The following is a 21,395-nucleotide window of genomic DNA, read 5'->3' on the forward strand; positions in this document are numbered from 1 at the left end:
GCATCCGAACGCAGAGAAACACGACTACGCGAGAGATAGTAGGAGAGTTTAGAGGGTTTGGGAGATCTGTGGGATGGAGTAGTGCGGTGAGTGTGAGGTTCCGTAACGACACTATTCGCTTCCCTACCATTAGTATTTGGCACCACGACACGGTAATGCAGCTGTACATCCCAGTCCGCAAATGGATCTTGACGAGTCTGGTACGAGGCTGCCGACTGATCAGTGTTAGGATCCGAGTTGTCTGTCTGTCTGTCTGTCTGTCTAGCTGGCTGGCTGGCTGGTTGGTTGGGCTTGGATATGACCAGATATTTCCATCCACTGTTATATACATACGGGAAACTCAACATTGACATCTAATCTGTCCCAAAGATTTCAATCATTTTTTTCAATCAAATTCAATACGAATCTGAGATTTGAAAATCATGGTCTCATCTTGTTCATATAAATTCAATTTTAATAACTAACAATAAACCATTTGAAAGATTTCATTAAATAACTTTGTTTTATACTATTCGATATACGAATTATTTTGAATCTCGTTTACTTACGATTATGTACCTTAAAATTGTTCTAAATTATGTTCAAGTATTTTCAAAATTCGAGTATAATTTCGACAACGTAGGTATACGCCGTAATTAGGGATATAATCAAGAAAATGATTAAGGATGTTGAAAAACTGATAATCGAAATAAAAACATTATAATCGTGGGAACATTATCTTTCTGTGTGTCGTACGTTTTGGTAACGTAGGGAAAAGATTAACGATTCTCAAAAAAAAAAGGAAGCAAGGATAGCAATCATTATGTAATAATGACTATCTCTCTCTTCGAAAAAGGGAAACGACGACGGTCTACATACATAAGCTATAATATGTTTTAAACGTTAGTATAAGTTTTCGAAACGACGATATTCTCTCTCTCTCTCTCTCTCACTCTCCCTCTCTCATTCTCTTTTTCTTCCCTCTCTTTCATCATGTTCAAAGCCGTAATGACGATCATTTGTTATTCTCGGCCGTCTAGTTTCTGAAGTTGAACGTCTAAAAGTCGAACTTAGAAGCACATCTCGCCAGTCATTGCCGAACGAAAACGAACACATGGGGAAACAGAGATAGAGAAAGAGAGTAAAAAAAGGATGAGAGGGGTGGTGGAAAGGGGTTAAAAGAGAGAGAGAGAGAGAGAGAAGTGGTCTGTCTCTCCCTTGTTTAGCCCTTTTATTTTATTTCTTTTTTTTCTTTTTTTTTTTCTCGAACACGTCAGCCCTTTTCGCGTCGGCTCTCGTAGTAGTATTTTTTTTCTTTTTCTTTTTTTTTTCCTTTTTTTTTTTTATCTCTTTTGCCCTGTCGGTTACTCGCTACTAATTTCAATTAGTATGAAGAAATCGGTAGGGTCGTTCAGCTTCGTGCTTACGCGCGCTTCCTTCTTCCTGCCTGTTTGAAGAGGGCTGGGGGAAAAAGGTACTGTTGTTGTATAATTATGAAACATTTAACCCATTTCGTGTGTACTTTACATCAAAAAATAATTAGTCCCTTATCCCTTTTTTTTAATTATCAACATGATTAATGGCAGTTAGGTATATATCAAACCGAGATAAATTAATATTTATTATTATACGTTTTATGGTTACACAAAACAGGGTAGAGAAGAAGAACAGTCGTCGTTTGCTGTTTTCGTCGATTGAATATGTCGAGTTCGTTGTTACGAACTTATAAACGAATCTTTAATATATATATTTATATATATAAAAAAAAAAAGAAAAAAAAAGAATATAATATATTTTGTCGGATCTGTCCGTTTCGTATGAAATTTTATTAAATTTTTGTAGACGCGAAATAAATTTGAACGACGGGCATACTCCTTTTTTTTTCTTTCTCTCTCTCTCTCTTTTTTTCTCGTTCAAGTTCGCATTCACGTCTCTATTTGCATTTGCTATCACTAAAATACCCGTTTTACATGGGAATCGTGCGTCAAATATTACCGAATACTACGGCCGTTGATATAATGACTCCTTTATTGCCGTTTAAAATTTAAAATAATTTTTAATCGACTATCTGCACGCCGCCCGTCTCGCGTATCGCACAACCGAAGTCCCTGCCCCCGGCCCCTTTCCCCCTTTCCCCATGACAGCTAGCTACGATGAAATCCAGTCGGAATATTCATATTCGATATTATCTTTCGTCATATTTAATGTTCGCCCGGGATGTATCCTTTGTTCACAAAACAATGCCAGAGTAATAAAAGTACGGAAGAATAATGAAGGTTAATTATTGGCGGATAATTAATCAATCCAAGCTCATTTTTTGTTTTGTTTGTTTTATCTTTCTTTTCGAACGTTTTCTCATTTTAACAAAAAAAAAGATAAAAATGTAAACACTTTTTTCCGCGCGCGAACGAAATTGCATTTTTTTTTTTTTTTTTTTTTTTTTATTCTCTTTTCTTTCTCCATTTTTCTATATTTTATTTTCGTGTTAAATTATACGTGCGACGTGAAATTTTACTGTGCTTACGACGCATCCGCTTTACGTACAAAAACGTGGAACTTACTAGTGGCCCGATGGCAGAGAGTAGTCCCCTCTCTTCGTGAGTCCCATTGTAAAAGAAGAACGAAGCTTTGTTGGTTTTCCATCGTGGGGTACGTCTGGGACTCGCGGCCCCTCGCTCAGAGTTCCATTCAAGTGCACCCAAGTGGAAGTTCTCTCTTCCTTTCCATCAAGAAATCTCCTTTCTTTTCCCCCCCACTCGGTTCTCCGTTCCCTCATCTACCATTCTCCCTCATCCCTCTCCCCTTCTGCTCTATCTAAAGTCCCATTCCATTTGATAATCCGATCCTTTAACAGACCCACGCAGTTAAACGTCTCTCGTTATACAAATTCTTGGGACCTTTTATATTTCGTGGTTTTTTTCTTTCTATCGTTATATATTATAAACGTATGAGTTTATTTTGTATTTTTATATATATATTTTAAGTTATATTTGTAATTGACTGATTTCCAAATTATATTTATTTTTTACAAAATATATGATCCCTTCATTTTAAGATCAGTAACAATTTGAAATAATATTTGTAATTAGTTAACTGAGATAGAAAAGTATACTAGTATATAACTGAGATATAAAGAAAAGTATACTTACGTTACATTTGATTATAATTAAATTCAATATTATCAATAAGCTATATAGATACTCTTTTTCTCGTATATTTAACGAGTATATTCGTTAACGTTACATTTTTACGACACAATCTAAATATACACTATTCAAACAAGTAAAATTAGGTTAATAGTTCAAACTGTTTGTTTCTTGATTAGAAAATGATACAAAACAACATGTCGTTGTTGCCTTGAAACGACAAGCTCCCTAATCGAGAATACGCGAATAGAGAAAAAGTAAAGGTGATAGAATAGTAAGAGAAGAAGTATACGAAGTGTGTACTTGGTTTGAGGTCGCGACTTCCAAACGTCGACGTTCATTTGACGTGAAAGTATTCGGAAAGGAGAGGGCACGAAGGAGGATGTCTGAAAGTCAAAGTGGCTGGAGGTCGTGCTTCGACTAATCTCAGATCAAGATAGCAGTGCAACTTGTAATCGCGCATTATACCACCACCACCACCACCAACCGATAAACGCGGGCCCCAACCATCTAGCACAACACTGCATGTTCAACCATCGAGCCCTCCTAAGATCCATTCCCGATAACTTCGAAAATGTTCTAACACCGGGACGCATTGCCACGATTATTCCGCCATTTCGAAATTCCAAACGGTGTTAGATGCTATTTCCTTAGACCATTCGATACTCTTTTAATTGATCGTTCATTTTAATACTTGTAAAATCTTGGAAATTTGTTTACAAATAATGTATGATTTTTATCGGATTGATTAATATACATAAAAATGAAAAATCCTATAAAATCAATATCTTTTATTCGATATAAAATAACTAAGTATTTATATATTATATACATACTTTTATTCAAACTGATGTTTGTAAACTTTAACATTATCCTAACGTAGTGAGGTATACTCGCTTCTTTTCATTCTTTTGTGATTTATCGATCTGAAGATCAAAAAAGGGAGGTAGAACGGTCAAGGAGATTTCTTGATGTAGGTAATGTCAAGATAGAGAAAACGCTCGGCACTCTCTTGTTAAATCAAGCACGCTTTAAAGGGAAATCTTGTAAGTAAGAGAGTAAAAAGGACAAAAGAATAAAGAACGGAAACCAACCTATGTGTATCTAACAAAATCACGTTTATTCAATAATATATATTTCCTATTCCTCATTTCATTTGCACGTATAAAAACTCTAAAGTAATTAGCTTGAAATTAAATCTACCATATCGAATAATACATAAAGTAACGACGTTAACAAACTCATAGTAAATATTCTAAAAAGTAACGACATGAAAATATCAAATTAAACAAAATTACACCCTGTAAATGTGAAAGATTAAGAAGAAATTTGATCAAGTTTTGAATGTTAGAATCATCAAATTATTTCTATCAGTTTTTCACAGGTGAGATCAATGAATATCTCCATCGTATTTCTTTCAGTTAACGGTCAAGTCCCCTCCCCCTCCTCTCGCACACACCTTAACCGTTAACCACCACCACTACCATCACCACCATCACCTATTCTAACTTGTCGTTGTTAATTCCATGTCAGAGTGTGTGCGCGCCATGGGGGCTATTACTCACACTTTATACGCATTTAAGTGCGTACACGCGGACGATCTCACATATATAGGAAAAGAGAGAGAAATAAAGAGAGAAAGAGAGAGAAAAAGAGAGAACGTATACACTAATCCACACGTAGGTGAGCCGGACACGCCAGATGTGGCGCGCCCACGCGGTGAAAGTCGCGGTAATTGATTCCGTGCTCTTAAGACATCTCACGAAGATCCTGTACCAAGATTAAAACGCGACGAGAGAGTTGGTTCTCGTGGAACGGCGTGTTCCGGTTGAATATAGAGAATAATTCTCTATACATAACGATTTTAAAATAGAATTCCAAAGATTTCTTCTTCTTTTATCTTTTTTTTTCTTTTTTTTTTCTTTTTTTTCTTCTTCGATCTTAACGGGAAAATACCTCCCACTCACCCATCTAGTATTCAACCCTCTCCAAAAAAAAACAAAAAATAACCAACCGAACATTTTTGTTGTGTCGTTAATAAGAGATCCGTTTCTTCTCGATAATGTCACTTTTTCTCGAGATAAGATGCAGAGGTTTGAAAATGATCATTTATTTTATTAGGTCACTCGTCTTGGACGAGATCGATTGATTATATTTCGTTTTTCTTTTGTATTAGTAACGTTGTACAGGTTTATATTATAATTACATTAAATTTATATTTGCAATTAGAAATCAAAGGTAGATATTGATTAATATCAAATATTCGAATATACACAAGTTTTGAATATTGCAATATGGTTGATAAACGAAGAATATACCTCTTTCCTCGTTTATGTATTCTCATTGTTAACAAACAAATTTAAACGGGAAAAAAAATAACTAAAAGTTGCTTGTCGAACACAGGATCGATAAATTATTAAAACAAAACACTCTCTCTCTAAGGTAGAAGTCGAAGGTATGTATATATAGTTAGAGAAGGTAGATAAGGAAACGAGAGATACAGGCGCATTCACCTGCTCCTTTTTCTTCTTCTTCTTCTTCTTCTTTCTCCTCCTCTTCTTCCTCCTCCTCTTCTTCTTACTCTTTTTCTTTTCTTTTTTATTCTTCCTCTCCGTGACGTGGTCTTGAAGTATATTTACTTAGGTCTCGTTGTGCATCGTTGCTTAATGAAGAAGAATAACCAAGCCGTCGCGTTCTGAAAGCTGGTTTAAGGTGGTTTAAAGGGATACGAGAAGGATGATGCTTGGAGTTCCACAAATGACTCTCGGAAATTCTTACCAACACTTTTAAACTTTATTTTATAACTCTATTTTTTCATCTCTCTCTCTCTCTCTTTCTCTCTATCATCTAAAAATTTGATTAAAATATTAATTATTTTCTTTTTCTCTTTTTCATCTTTACACACGTATAAATGAATTTTATCGAAAGAATATCGCGTGTTAAATATGTTTCGTTCTCGCCTACGTCATAGATTTGCAATATGTAACATAAACCTTTCTACCTTGCACCCGTTCGTGCATACAAATTTCCATATATTATAAATATATATTACAATCATTCTACATAATATCCAACAAGTTTCTGTCAATCTATAAAATGTGTTTCAATTGGTTATGTTTAGAATACGGAAGTGGGGGAAGAAAAAAAGAAGATTTTTAAATCTTCATCGTTTGTTTTTACGGGCAGACAAAGAAAACATTAATATTTACTCTATCTCAGAAAAAGTATATTTGTAGGAAATAATGTAATCGATAATAAAAGAGATTTTCTCTCTCTCTCTCTCTCTCTCTGTTCCCTATTGGATATAGTTCATTGCTGAGGCTCATTATCCCGCCGATAGAGAAGGATTATCGATTTCCCGCGCACGTCCGCCCGATCTTTCCCCGATGGACAGTAAGCTCGATCGTTTAACGCACCTCGTTAACCGCGTGCGTAATGATCATTCGGTTATAGGCATCGCTCGGTAATTGAATAACGATCCGTGCGCGCGCGCACAAACGCGAGAAAGAGAGAGAGAACATATACTAACGCAAACGCCGCTAAACGTACACGTATATACGATTTAGACGTGTGGCCAGTGCGACATCATCGTTGTTCGTCGATGATGATGACATTCGTTCAACGTAATCGGTCATTATGCAGGATGACATGCGTTTTGCGTGAGATCGAGCCGCGTTTCAGTTACCAACACACACACACACACACACCCATACATGTACACCATTTATATATATATATATATAACATTCATTATAGAGCATTTATTACGTGGCATTCGCAAGAAAGGAATCGCAGATGGCGCTGCCGTCGAAGAAGTGTCATGGCGGTTGTTATTTATTTTTTCGTTTTGTTTTGCCGCCTCGATCGAAAAATCACTCGATACTTATTTTTCTTCTTGCTAAGATTTTTGATTATTTCTACGGAATACAAAAATCTTTTCTTATTCGGGCTTTATTTACTTTGATCTTTAACTTTTCGCATATATTTTTTTTATTTTATCAAAGTTATATTTGAAATAGAATAGAAAAACGTGGAATTATTTCATATGAGAAACGAGCATTGTATAGAAATAAACTTATACGAGAAATCGATGAAAAATACCGTGAATTTATTGGACTTTTTATTAAAACCTGCCATATACTTGTATATATATATATTTATACGATATTATATATACATATATATATATTATAATAGAATTGTACTCTAGAGTCTCTGTTTCGATATTGAGTAAGAAGAAAGTGTCCATCCAATCTTTTCAATACTTATTACGTAGAACGTTTCTCTTTAGACGACTCGATCAATAACCATCACTTTCATTCATACGTCTCCGTTGATGCGAAAGCGTAGGGAAAGAAAAAGGAAAAAGAAAAAAAAAGTAGCGGGTGTAGGAGAGGAGGGGCGTAGTAAAACAAAGTAGAAAAAAAAAAGAAGGAAAAGACTATAAATAAAAAAAAATATTTACCGTAACGAAGGAACGAACGAGCAACAAACGGTACTACGACTGACTACGACGAAGTCGGGAACGAAACGAAACGAAACGAAACGAAACGAAATTTACATTCACCGTCTAGCAGCACCGAGACGTCGATCGATAGCAGTCGTCCTGGGCACCGGTTACATAATCCAACCGAACCACAGTAGTATCCATTAATTAATTGGCATTATGTGCAAGATAGCATGGCGTCTCCCCTTCGTCTCCGATGCCAACTCCTTTCTAGCCTTCTACACTTCGACCCAGCAGCAGCAGCAGCAGAACAGTACACCCCCTACCACCACCAACACTAATACCAATACCGATTCTGTATCACACTACCCATGTCGAGCACAAGCTACATACCCTCCTCGTCTGCATGCCCCTCCCTCCTCTCCCCCCTTCCCCCTCTCCACTCTCTTCGCCTTTCCTTCTATCTCTCTCTCTCTCTCTCTCTCTCTCTTAGTCATTCTCTCCCTCTCCCTGACGTCCATTAGAATATTAATGCGAATTGATGCACACGTGTCATTACCGTAATGAGTTGGTTGGTGCTGTCCATGGGTGTACAAAGTGTCGTCTGAAAAGCAATCACGAAATTGCGGGTGTCTCTCTCTCTCTCTCCCTCTCTCTCTCTCCCTTCCTCGTCTACTCGTCCTCTTTCTCGCTATTACTCTCTCTCTTTCCCTTTCCTCCCACCTACTCCTATTCCTCCACGCTTTTCCTCTTCATCCTATGAATTTAAGTACCCGAGCGTAGCGTAACGGCGTAACTACGTTGCTCTTGTGGCCAGATATCTACTGTCTGGGATGGGACAGAGACAGAGAAATATCCTATGAAAGAGAGAGAGAGAGAGAGAGAAAGAGAGAGCTTTGGTAGAAATAATTTATTTTATTAGTCCGAGACCTTAAATGTAAAATCGCATCTCATTTTCAACGTTTAAAGAGTCAAGGGTAGAGTCAATTTTAATTAGCCAGTTAAATTAATAGGATATTATTACTTAAATCAAATCGTGATAGTAAATATAAGCTAAATAATATTGTAACGAATAATTTGATTGTGGAGGATAAAAGGAATTACAAGTTTTACCTTGAAAAGGAATAATAGAACTTGTTTTCTTTCCATTCTTAAAAATGCCCTTTTAGGTCCCGGTCTTTGTACGATTTCCGAATCCGAGTTATTGGTAGCTGACCATAAACACCAAATAATCTTATTGTTGTTTGTCATGTTTTGAAGAGTAGCGTAGTTGGATACCTTTCCAAGTAAGAAAGATGATCTTTTAAATCGTAGTAAAAAAAATAAACAGAAAAATATAAAAAAGAGTGAAACATAATGGGCAACAAAGATAGTATTGTTACATTCCGTTAAAGAAATACAAAGAAAGGTGTAGGATGGTATCGACGAGTAGATTAGTTCCCAGAAAGGTATCTTGTTTTTGCTACCGACTCGATGTATATATATATACCCTTTTGAATTGTTACCTGGCTTTTCTTCGTCTTCAGGGTTTTACGCGATCAAGCACGAAACATGATTTTCTTGTCGACAGATTTATGAGAAGAAGAATTGCATAGGAACCTTTGGGTCACTAAATGGCTTGCGTCCCTTCATTAAAACAGAACTTCTTTTTATTTTTCCTTCCGTATAATTGACAATAATATTTTTTTTTCTTTTGTATTATTTACTTTTCTTTTTTTCTTTTTTTTTTCTATTCATCACTCCCCCTATCCGAAGAAATAATCGCAGTTATATTTCGCATTAATTTTCACTAGGAAACACGACAAAGCAATAGCAATTATATATAATACAGAATTTAGTAATTGTATGCTTAAGACATTGACTACACGGTACAATTGTCCTATTACACATTTCTAAATAGTTTCATCCAAATATTGTCTCTCATTTACTCTCCCACTCTTTCTTCTTCCTCTCTGTATTCCCTGTGTCCCTCTTTCTCTCTCTCTTCGTTGACAATAACTCGATATTCAAACGAACTAATGCCATACACTGCACAATACTTCTAATGAAAATCATTACGTGCATAATTTTGATGCTGCATAATCGAACATTGAAATAATAACAATAACAATAACAATAATAATAATAATGATAGCTAATTAAACGAATCTCAATTGATATATATATATATATACATATATAGTTGAAATCGTATATTAAGTGTGTAGATAATGTAGTAAGAAAATGAAATGACAATGACGATGACGACGACGAGCTGTTAGCGAAATATTGAGAGAGAAATAATTAAAAAAAAAAAAAGAGAAAAATGTTATAAGCAAAGATGTTTTCCCAATGAGTTCTCGTTGTTTCGTAATCATCTTCTAAAGGGAAGAAGAAACGAATGGGAGCTTTAAGCGATCGTTAGGAAGTAAACGCTAGATGGTTATACGATCGTATCGGCAGCTAATGGACGTACAATTAACGTGCCGCGCATCTGCGATTGGATCCTCGTCAAACGGCGATAAATTAAGTTAATTAGCTCGTTACACGTATCACCCTGTGGCATTGGACGCGCGTAGTTTGACGAATGTGACGCTTGTTAACCGTTCACCATGACTTTCTCTCTTTCTTTCTACTCATTCTCCTCTTTCTTGTTTCAATCCTTTTGAATCTTTCTGTATCTTTTATCGTCTCTGTTGTTTTTTTTTTCTTTTTCTTTTTCTTTTTATACGATTCCAACGTTTTTCTTTCCCAAGGAGAAATCGGAAAGATTCTTGATTAGTCTTTCACCCCACCCCCTTTCCGATTTCACCTTCGATTCTGTTTCTCCTTGATACGATGTGTGCTTTTTCTTTCAATATATATCGAACCTACTTATCCGAATGTTATTTTTATCCTTATATTGCCCGAAGTAATTAATATCTTTTCAAATTAGCGAAATATATTATATATCGACTTTGATTTCGTGGAACGAGCGATACGATAGTTGTCTTTTTGTTTTTTTTTTCTTTTTTTTAATATAATTTTAATGGCTAATATTTTCATCGCTCTCGTTGTTAAACATAATCTTATAAATTTTTATTAAATAGTTAATAATACATCGAGTAAATGTAATATAATCATTAATTTCAATTTGCCATTTTTGAACGAACGTGTCGGCGGTATAAGCGTAACAAAAATTTAAGTAATACAACAAAAAACAAAAAGTAGTAATCGATAAAACTCGTCTAAACAAGTGCAACAAGTTTATTCGTAAATAAAAAATTGAGCAGGTAAACTACGTATATGCATAGCAATATAATAAATACACAATACCGAGTATCCGAATTGGTCAACAATAAAACGAAAGTCGTCGAGTTTCAAGTATCCCTTTTTTTTCTCTCTCTCTCTCTCTCTCTGTAACAAATTAAATTCATACATATATATACATATATATTTTTTCTACAGGCCACGTTATATATAACAATAAACAATACAAATATACACTTTTTAAATATAATATATACATAGAGTAACTCTTCTAACTAATTCATTTATTCACTCTCTTTCTCGTTTTAAGTTATAACAATATAGATACAAATAATTGCAATACTATATAAGTACTGAAGAGAGAGAGAGAGAGAGAAGCAAAAAAATATATACGTATTCGCAAACATAATATACGTACAATCCACATATAGAAATAGAGAGAGAGAAAATAAAAAACAACAAAAACCAAAAGGAAAAAAGAATAGCTGCACAGAGGATAAGTAAAAGGATAAAAATGTCGGAAGGTGCTCGAAAGTTTGAAGGTAATCTGACCGGAAGCGAGAAGGTAGCGGCAATCCGACCGGTACTGTGTTTTTATCGCGATATTTTTTTTTCCTTTTTCTTTTTTTTTTTTTATTTTTTCGCTTTTTTTTTTTTTGTTTTCTCCCTCGCAGTACTACCTCTTTTATTTTGCTTCTTCGTTTTCACTCGATTGTACGAGGCCGTGGAAACGAGCCCCTTTCATCCCCTGTTCCGCACTCAAGTTGGAAATTGTTCTCTCTCTCTCTCTTACTCTCTCTCTCTCTTTCTCTCTTTCTCTTTCTTGTGGTTCTCGACCGTACCCAGTCCTTGGCGGCACTCAAACTAATAAGCTCTCTGGATTAATTAAAATTTTGGCCAGTACTACCCCGACGAGTCGTCCACGCGTCCAAGAGAGAAGACGAGAGAGAAAATACTGTAGTATTAGTAGAGAAAGAGAGAGAAAGAGAGAGAGAGAGAGAGAGAGAGAAGCCGAGACTCTTTGTGCGTACACACAAACAAGAATGGCCCGCTTTTCCTGCAGTTTTGTTTGTCAATTCGGACTAATTACGGCCTTGTAACGGCGATGTGCACGCGAGCGCCGTCGCAAATGTAAAGGCTTGACGTTTTCAAAGTTAAAATCATTACGTTTTCCTATGTTTCACGAAACGAGTAAAGAGAGAGAGAGAGAGAGAGGGATGCTCTGGTTACACGATTGCTGATTAAATTTAATTAACGATTTCGTTCTCTTATATTATATATACCTACACACATTTTGTTTGATTTTCTAATATAAATCTCGTCATATCTTTTATATTTAAATAGGATAGATTTAAACTGAAATATATGTAAAATATTTCCTTCGAGAAAAAGGGCTCAGAGATTTTGTAATTAGAAAAGAAAATTTCGTTTATTTATTCGTAATTACTTTTAACTCGACGAAGACATTTTTTTTTCCCGAAATCGTTGTATAGTTAGTTTTCAAGTTTTATATTATATAATATAATATAATAATAAATATAATAAATTATGTGTGTGTGTGTGTGTGTGTGTGTAACGTTTTTATTTTAACAAAGCACCTTAACTATTTAATTTCTTTCGCAATTTTCCATCGCGTATTATTAATTTTTGTATTATTATTATTATTATTATTATTATTATTATTATTATTATTATTATTATTATTATTATTATTATCGAGTAATGGAAAAGCATATACCATTAACGTTATTCCTTATAGAATATTATTCATTTAACGTTAACTGAGAAATACATATAATAAGCATATGTGTTCATCGATGAAGATTAGCATCGTTTTACCCAAGGGACGTCATCCTGGAAACTTATTTCTTCGTGATGCCATCGCGCGATGACAAATCCGCACAATTAACGTCGCCGTCGTACAATACAACAACCACCAATGCTCTACCGACATTCGAAGCTCTTTTTCGTTCCAGTTCCGTCGTTCAAGGGGAGAGAGAGAGTAGTTCGAAATCCCCTCCCCTCGTTCCCCCTCACCCCCGTCTAAGTTCCCTAGCGCGCACCCCGTTTTTCCACGAACACTCCGAACAACAATTCAATCCGGGGTTGCATCGCAGCTGTCGGTACTAATGCGCACCATTATTTCCTGTTTCGTAAGCGTACCTACGCTCTCTCGCGAGATCTCAATATATTGCACATACGCGTGCGTAGATATTTTTATCCAAATAGGGAAAAACCAAGGCGGGGGGGGGAGGAGGAGGGTTGTTAAGGAAGAAAAATAATGTTGATTTTTCAACGTTGCAAAACGATTTACACGAAATTATATTGTTAAATTAGATGGAAAAGGAAAACGTATTTGATCGTTTATTATTATTATTATTATCATTATTATTATTATTAAATCGATTTAATCCTTTACGTGTACATTATTCATATTTATTAGGAATAAACATTTTTATTTTTTCTTTTTTAAATCCTCCTCAACTTACGCGATCACTAGCGAGAAAAAAAAGAGACAAAATTTGATCCAAATAAATAAGAGCAAAAGCTATTTAACCGAAATTATCATCGCGTCATTAGTAGAAATGTCTCACCCTGTATTTTTCTTGCGTTCGATGTATGGGGGAGGGGGAGAGTGAGCCCCAGCTAAATAATATTTTAGTCATTTCTTTTTTTTTTTCTTAACACCCTTCTTTTGTATTAATACATTTATATACAGTGCGGAGAGGAGGGGGGTGACGCAAATATTCGTGCAGTAGAAAAATACGAATATACTGTTGTACATATTATATACATATATATATAAATATATACACGCACACACATTTAAAGATTTGTAGCATACGTGCGTGTTTCCTTTTGATCGCCTTACATGGTGTTGGTAGTGGTGGTGCGTATTCGCAACGCGTAAGCCGCAAGCAATAGCAACTGCGTTGCTTGCCAGCGCATCATCCTCTCTTCTTCATCCTCTCTTCTTCATCCTCTCTCTCCACCCTCTCGCGTCCGGAAACGTAAGCTGAGAACCGACAAATGTTGGAAGCCACGAGAGAGAGAGAGAAAGAGAGAGAGTAAGAAGCAACGTCACGCTGGATTGCACCTCTTGAAAAGGCCTCGTCGTCTCTTCTCATTACTGCCATTGGAGACACGCATAAGGGGAGAGAAGGGTAGTCACACCGAGGAAACCTAAAGGTTGAGGGATCAGAAGGTGAACGTTAAAGATAGGAAAGAAGGAAAAATCTTCGTTTCCTAAGGATTTCGGCGGCCCTTTTTGTCGCGATAGAAACAAATTAATCCGATAAGACAGGCGGCACACCACGTCGAGAATGTTTTCTACGTTTCTTTTTCCCTTCTTCTTCTTTTTCTATCTATTTTTCTTCTTTTTTGTTTACTTCATTACGTGGAAAATAAAATGATAAAAACGGATATAGAGATAGTTTACAGCGCAGAACAACGATTTTTAACTGGTCTTATTGTTAATTTGCGAATCCATTGCGATGCGAGCTACCAATTATCTGAATTCGTTGCATATATAAAAATTGGTTAATTAGTTTGAAAAATATTATACTATACGTAAATGCCTGTAACGTTGTTAAATAAAAATTATTAGTATTATTCGGAAAGAGAACAAAAAAAATAACCAGAACGAACGTTTATAACTAAAATTTGTTTGAATTAAAATTATATTTTTTTATTAACCACATTTTCGTTGGTGAATAAACTATACGTATATATGTTGGTCAGCTTAATGGAGGAAAAAGAGAGAGAGAGAGAGATAGAAAGAATCACATGAAACGGTTAGAAGAGTAATAGTCACTCATGGGCTGCATCGAGAAAATTAAATTGGATTTGCTTTGCGAAGGAAAAACCTGATAAATCTGAAAAAATATGTGTTTGACAGATATTGGTATTTTCTTTCTCTTTCTCTCTCTTTTTCTGGCTCCCTCTCTGCTCAACCCCATTCACTCACTCAGTCTGCTTCTCCCTCTTTCTCTCTCTCTCTCCCTCTTTCTTTTTACCTCAACAACCCCAACGTTCTAGTCTGTTTCACTTCCCCTCAAGTTCGATACTTCCACCAACTCTATCACCCCACCCTCGAGCCAGTACTGTCTCTCTTTCACTCTCTTCTTCCGTTACTTTAAAAATTACCATATCTTGAGGTAACAGCTGTCGTAGCTGGCCGCAACATCTGATAAACTGATAGTACTGACACACGCCAGAACTGTAACCAAGCAGGAGTGAGACAGAATAAGAGAACGAGGGAGAGTGGAAGATTGGGCTTCGTGTACACCCTCTAGCCACCTCTTTCCATCCCTCTTTTTCATCCCTACCACGCGAATACGCCGAGGAGAGAATACGTATGTACACGGTAGTGAAAACGCGTTGGGAAGATATTGCGAATTCTATGGTTTTCGTATTACGCTACCACTCACCCTCCTATGCTCTAACATACACACACACACACACACACACGCACGCGGGAAAACACAATCACACAGCCACGATACTTCCTCCCTTCGTTCAGTTTCACGGAGCCCACGGACTCCACCCCCTTGGCCACCCCTCCCAACTACGGTGGCTTCAATTTCGTACGCGGATACGTTTTACGTGCACTGTTTGCGGCCCGCAGGACCATAAATTTAACAGGCGAATTTTCCCAAGAACTCGTGGAAGACTCGTGGATTTTTTCTGAGTGATTCGCTAGATAATATAGGACACGATTTAATCGATTATGTTTAGTATCAATGACAAATGAATAATGGATATCCACTCTTGGATAAAAATCTCTTTTTAATTGGAGATAATGCTGATGAATCGAAATTACGTATTAACGAAAGCTTATCGAGCAATTATTAAGTACCTAATGCGCTACTTAACAAATAAAGAATACAAATCCTTTGATATTTCCATTTATACTTTATCATCGGCTTAATTTGTTTGGACACAAAATCGATAAAGTATTACTAATTTCATCAAATGAAACATTGAAATAACCTGGCAGCAAATAACTAAATCATAATTTCTTAGTTTTACGGTAGAGTTGGCTAATCGGATGTGTAAGCTCAGAGAAAGTGTACAGTAAAGAGAAAGAGAGAGAAAGAGAAAGAGAGAGAGGAAAGCTTCGTGTCCGGATGGAGTCACAGGAAAATCGGGTGAGGTGGATTGGGGAGCAGCAGGAAAGACCGGGGGTGCGGGTAACTTTACTGCGCAAATTAAAGCGAAGTGGCAGTCAGTAATTTTATGTGCCCATCTCAGCTACTGATATTGAATTTCCTTAGTGGCTTAATCCGAATCGTCGAACATGGAGAAGGTAAAGAGAGAAAGAGAGAGAGAGAGAGAGAGAGGGAAATAGGGATGCATAGTGGCTGCTGGCAGGAGCGATCTCACGAAATTGAAATCATTACTTTACGGGCGAGCAGGCAAAATTGGCTACGCCGGGTGGATCCCAATAGTATTTTCAAAAATGTCGACGTCTCGTTAGATTCAAGATTGTCTTCGTACTCGATCGGCTCGATCTTTTAAATATAAAATAATGGAGAAAAATATTAGACAAATTGAAGAGTCCTTGGAAGTTTTCTTTTTTCCATTTTTTTTTTAAGCAAAAATCCATGGGACAATATGAAATGTACGTATATTTTACGTTACGATGAATTGAAAAAGAAATAATATAATATAAAGATATAACGTTGAGAGATTTTAGATCGTAACAATTTACAGAATTGAACTTTGAAAGCTTCATATTAAAATCCAGGTAGACGTAGAATTTTAAAGTGTTGAATTTCAAAATTTCATCCATATAAAAGATGTTATAAAAATGTCAATTTAAGCGGTAAACCTGCTAAATTCGAAACGTTTCGACATAACCTAAAAAGTCGTTAACGAAGTATCAGTATATATTTCTTTTAATTATAGTTTATAAGGGTCAATATTTTTTCCTTTTACGACGAAATTCCATTTCTTGGCAAAAAAATGTAGGAAAATGTAGAAAACTAGGAAGAAAAAGCAGAAAAAGAAGAAGAAGAAGAGGAAGACGTTGGTCATGCTCTGGTTTACGATGCTTCGGCCATTTATGTTGGCTCGAGCGGGAAAAGTGGAGAGTATAGATGGAGCTCTAGTGGCAAAAAGAGTGGGAGAAAAGGGAGAAAAGCTGGGAGGTAAAAGAAGATAGGACACAGGGGCGTCGTACGATGCCCATGGGGCACAAGGCAATTACAAAATTGCAAAAATTAACCATAAAACCCGGCTGGCATACCGATGCTGCCATAAAGCCGGCCGGACTGCCGGCCAATCGGCGCATATTTTTGGCGTTTACGACCAATCACGTGGCCACTGAAAACGTTGTACGCGTCTTTCTCTTTCCTTCGTTCGTTCTTTCCATCTCTCTCTCTCTCTTTCTCTTTCTTTCTCTCTGGTGTTTCTCTAACATAAGCCTTCCTATCTTTGGAGCGCGGATTCTCCGTGGAAAGAAAATTGCATAGCGATTTCGCAGCGTTACTCAAAACAACGTTGTAAAACGGCTTTCGCTTTACCCTTCCCCTTTTTCCTTTTTGTTCCTTCCTCCCTTCCTTCCTTCTTTCCGTTCCATTGATGTTCTCTTTTACCTACGTGACAGAAAATATGAAAAAAAGGAAAAAAAGAAAGAGTTGCAAATTGGACGATTAGAATTTTGACGAGAACTTATGATAATATAAAAATGAATTAATCATAATAAAAGTAAATATGACAATTATAAAATATCTATTTGCTATTAGTTGTGTCTATATCGTTAAACGTCTGCCATCTCAATTGGTCCTCCCGATCGATTTCGATACCAGCATCCATCCCTTCCCCCCATACGATATAAACGTACGTTCCCATTGAACTCTCGTATTTGCGTTCTCCATCTTCTCTCCATCTCTCCCCTAGTACTTACGCACACACGCACACACAAACATACACACAAATACAAATACACATAACCGTAGGTACGTATGCGCGTTACAATAAGTCCGCGGCTCGTTTAATAGAATAATTAAGGGCCCTTGTGCGGCAGCTGATGCCCTTACCCCAACGTTCATACGCATATACTACGATAATACGGTACATACGCGCAGGAGAATGACGTATGCACACACACACACACATACACAAGCTGTCCCACATCAGCATTAACGTTTATTTGTCTCAGAGCTAATTACTATATGAATTAATGCGCATATGCGAGTCAACAGTTGACTTACTCTGATATCAAAAAAGAGAAATTTCGAAGTTCTCTCGATATTATTTTAATAAAATATATAAATCAATCGTTTTTTTTTTATATTGAAGAATAAATAAAACCTTTAAATAAAACCTTCGATAGACGAAACACGCACGCGCATACACGCACACCATGCTTACGCCACTACGTAACATAAGCCTCTTTATTCTTTTACAAAGGAAGAAACGCAAAATTTGCTTCTACGTGTCACTTTTCCTACACATATACATATATACATGTATGTGTATATGAATACAGCAAGCTGGATTCTCTCCTAGTGTCGTCTTCATGGGGTTGCTCGTTCGTATTACACAAGGGGGTCAGAAGGACTAAGCGGAATTAATGCATTCATGAAAAGTGGCCTGCAGCCGGAGTTCCGTGTATGATTATTTCAAAACATTTGGTAGGCCGACGGCATCGTATGTATGCGTTGCATGATATCGTAGTATATGACAAAGTAGGTTTCTACCGGTATCGTGCTCTGGGATCTTTTGCACTTTCGCATTTAATGTATCATAAAACTGAGGACGAAGGTAGGAAAGAGATACTGAAGGATACATGTGCACGTCTTTAGGTTTAAGAAAAAAAAAAAGAAAAAGAAGAAACACATTTAATTTACAAGGGAGCAGCTGTTTGTTGGTGTTCCAGACAAAGAAGAAAAAGAAAAAGAAATCATAAATTGAATTTTTTTTTCTCATATTTTTTATTCCGTTAAATTGAACATTTAATTTACCGTAGGCACAATTCTCAACGTGTATTTCATTAAATCATACCCGATAAAATCTATAATCCGAGTAAACGTATAAGGTAGAAGAGAATATACATACCTATATATACACATATATATATATTGTATATAAATTTATTCTTACCGCACCTAGATTTCCCACACTACTAAATGGAAAAGTAAAATCTAGAAGAGTAGCTAGATAGAGAAAGTCATGGTGTTGATAGAAGCAAAACCATACCGTACCCGTTCCCGATCTTACAGTTCAAAGTCGATCCACAGAGAGACGAACAGATAGACAGACAGACAAACGGAGGTGGTGCGTGCCGTTGGCGGGAGCGGCGACAGGATTTAAATACGGCACGTTAAGGCGTTGATATGGCACCGGCGGTAAAGTGTAAACCGCAGGATTCCAATGGAAACAGTTATTTGCGGTCACGAAACGTTCCTCCTCCGCGTAATTCCGCGCCGCGCGAAATCTCCTCGGTACACACACGCGAGCGTACATTTTACCATCAACGTGTATATATATATACTTATACATTTATATACCAAGTGAATGCATGTTTGTGTGTATATATATGTGTGTAGGAGTATATGGAGAAGCGTAACCGACTCGTACGCTGTACACACCTTCCTTCCGTCCTTCCTTTCCCAGGAAGCAGAGTCAAGTGGACCCAGCGTTACCGCCGGAAACTCCGCTAATGACTAAACTTGCTAATTTCGACCAATTAGGCTTCTACCACCCACCTTTCTCTCTCGCTTGCTATCTTTCTCCTATATCTCTCTCTATCTCTCTCTTGCATCACTAACATCCTAGTAACACGGCAGTCGATCGTCTATTACTTCTCCTTACTATCCTCTCTTCTCCTTCTCTCTCTTCTTCTATACTTTCCTAGAACTAGAAACATACTGCAAAGAGTATTTAACTAACTCCGATATATTTTACTGAACAACATTTTCTTCTCTCTTGCTTTTTATTTCCCTCGAGATATTTTAACCAATTAAAATTAACAACAACGAAATATATTATTTTTCATAATTTATATTTATAATGATACGTTTAATACCTGTATAATAAATGTTTTTTACGTTTGAACGATCAGTTATGTAAGCAAATGTCTAATTGTAATTATTAGAATGCAATATAGTCGACTAATCATCATTCCTGTTCGTTTTACAAAAGTAGAAGAGGCAAAGATAAAGATACGACTCAATCAACTAGTTCCGCGTCAATGATGCGTCAGCACGATTTAATCCTAAGCTAACACACCAACGTCGACATGGTTATTTTCAAACGACGATGAGCCGCTATGCGAACACTTTTAGAAACAAAGCCCGCTGTCCACGTGGTTGGCAACGATTCCAGTTCCGCACTTTCTGCTCGTCGACCATCGTATTTGCTTTCTCTCTTTTTCTCTCTCTTCTCATCTTTAGTCCCACCTTGCGAATCTTTGTCCAACACTCTTCTCAACTCTTCTGCACTTTCGTTAGAATAAAAAGAAAAATTCCAAGAGATAATTCTTACTCTTGTCTGATTTTAAATAAAAAAAATTGGTGTGTGTACTAATGTACGCACTTAAGAAGTTATACTTCTTTTGCGTACCAAAACAAATATAACCTCAATAACCTCAAAAATAACTTTAAAAAAAAGAAAGGAAACATATTTTCAATCGATCGATATATTACATATATAAGAAAGAATACAAAACAAAAAAAAACAAAAATATTAAAATATAGATATCAGTCCATACTAAATATAAGAGAGATAAATCGAATTACCTTATGCGTAAACGGCCATGGCGCTGTGATAGCATTGATTCCCGCTCGATCATTTAAGTCGAGCAGCGCTGAGTACGATTAGTACTGGGATGGGTGACCCGCTTGAGAAAAAATGGGAAGAAGAAGGGAAGACAACTTCATGCCGTAAACTTGAAATCGTTTTGCCGCGCGTCATAAATACCGACAAACTTCATGGTGTCGTTTTTACAGACGCTCGGAAAAAAATCACTCCCATTACATTTCCCAAACGCGCCAAAAGAAGTATAACTTCAAAAAGAAAAAGAAAATTAAATAGAATAGGTTGATGGATTAGGTATAAGAAAACGAAAAAAAAGAAAAAGGTTTATTCACGATGCGTTTATGGCATAATTTCCCGTTCGGAAAATGTGACAATGATTCTCATCGGTAAAGGGGGAAAAAAAAAGGATGAAAATTTTCAACAGGGCAAGTAAACTCTATGTGTTTGGTGTGAGGGAGAGATAGAGAGAGAGAGAGAGAGAGAGCTAACGGAATCCTGACGAACGAGTAGCCGAGAGATATTGAGTGTCGTGGTCGGTTTGAAGTTCGCATAGTGTGTAGTAACAAGCTGCCACTACCGGATATTTATGGGGGCCGTCGGGGGTCGAAGCCTGTATCGGCTTCGCTTCGTACAGCTTGCCCGCACCGAGCCGTGCGCAAATAACACTTTTACACTTTAACTTTAATGCCGGAACGTTTCTTGCTCTTTCTCTACTACTACTACTACTACATATTTCTTCTTCTTATTCTTATTCTTACTCTTCTTCTTATTCTTCTTCTTCATCTTCTTCTTATTCTTGTTCTCTTAAACGAACGAATGAGACACCAAGA

General features: G+C 36.6%; 1 long non-coding RNA gene across 1 annotated transcript in view; it reads right to left on the reverse strand.

Annotated features, from left to right (window-relative positions):
• LOC122525900 overlaps positions 1 to 7,872 on the reverse strand; it is an 80,379-nt gene extending 72,507 nt beyond the window's left edge. The window contains exon 1 of the long non-coding RNA XR_006305909.1: positions 7,687 to 7,872. This is a non-coding gene — a long non-coding RNA (uncharacterized LOC122525900). The remainder of the gene's footprint in view (positions 1 to 7,686) is intronic.
• Between the last annotated feature and the right edge of the window lie 13,523 nt (positions 7,873 to 21,395).

The sequence above is a fragment of the Polistes fuscatus genome, unplaced genomic scaffold, assembly GCF_010416935.1.
Source record: "Polistes fuscatus isolate 324 unplaced genomic scaffold, CU_Pfus_HIC Scaffold10, whole genome shotgun sequence".
Taxonomy (NCBI): Eukaryota; Metazoa; Arthropoda; class Insecta; order Hymenoptera; family Vespidae; genus Polistes; species Polistes fuscatus.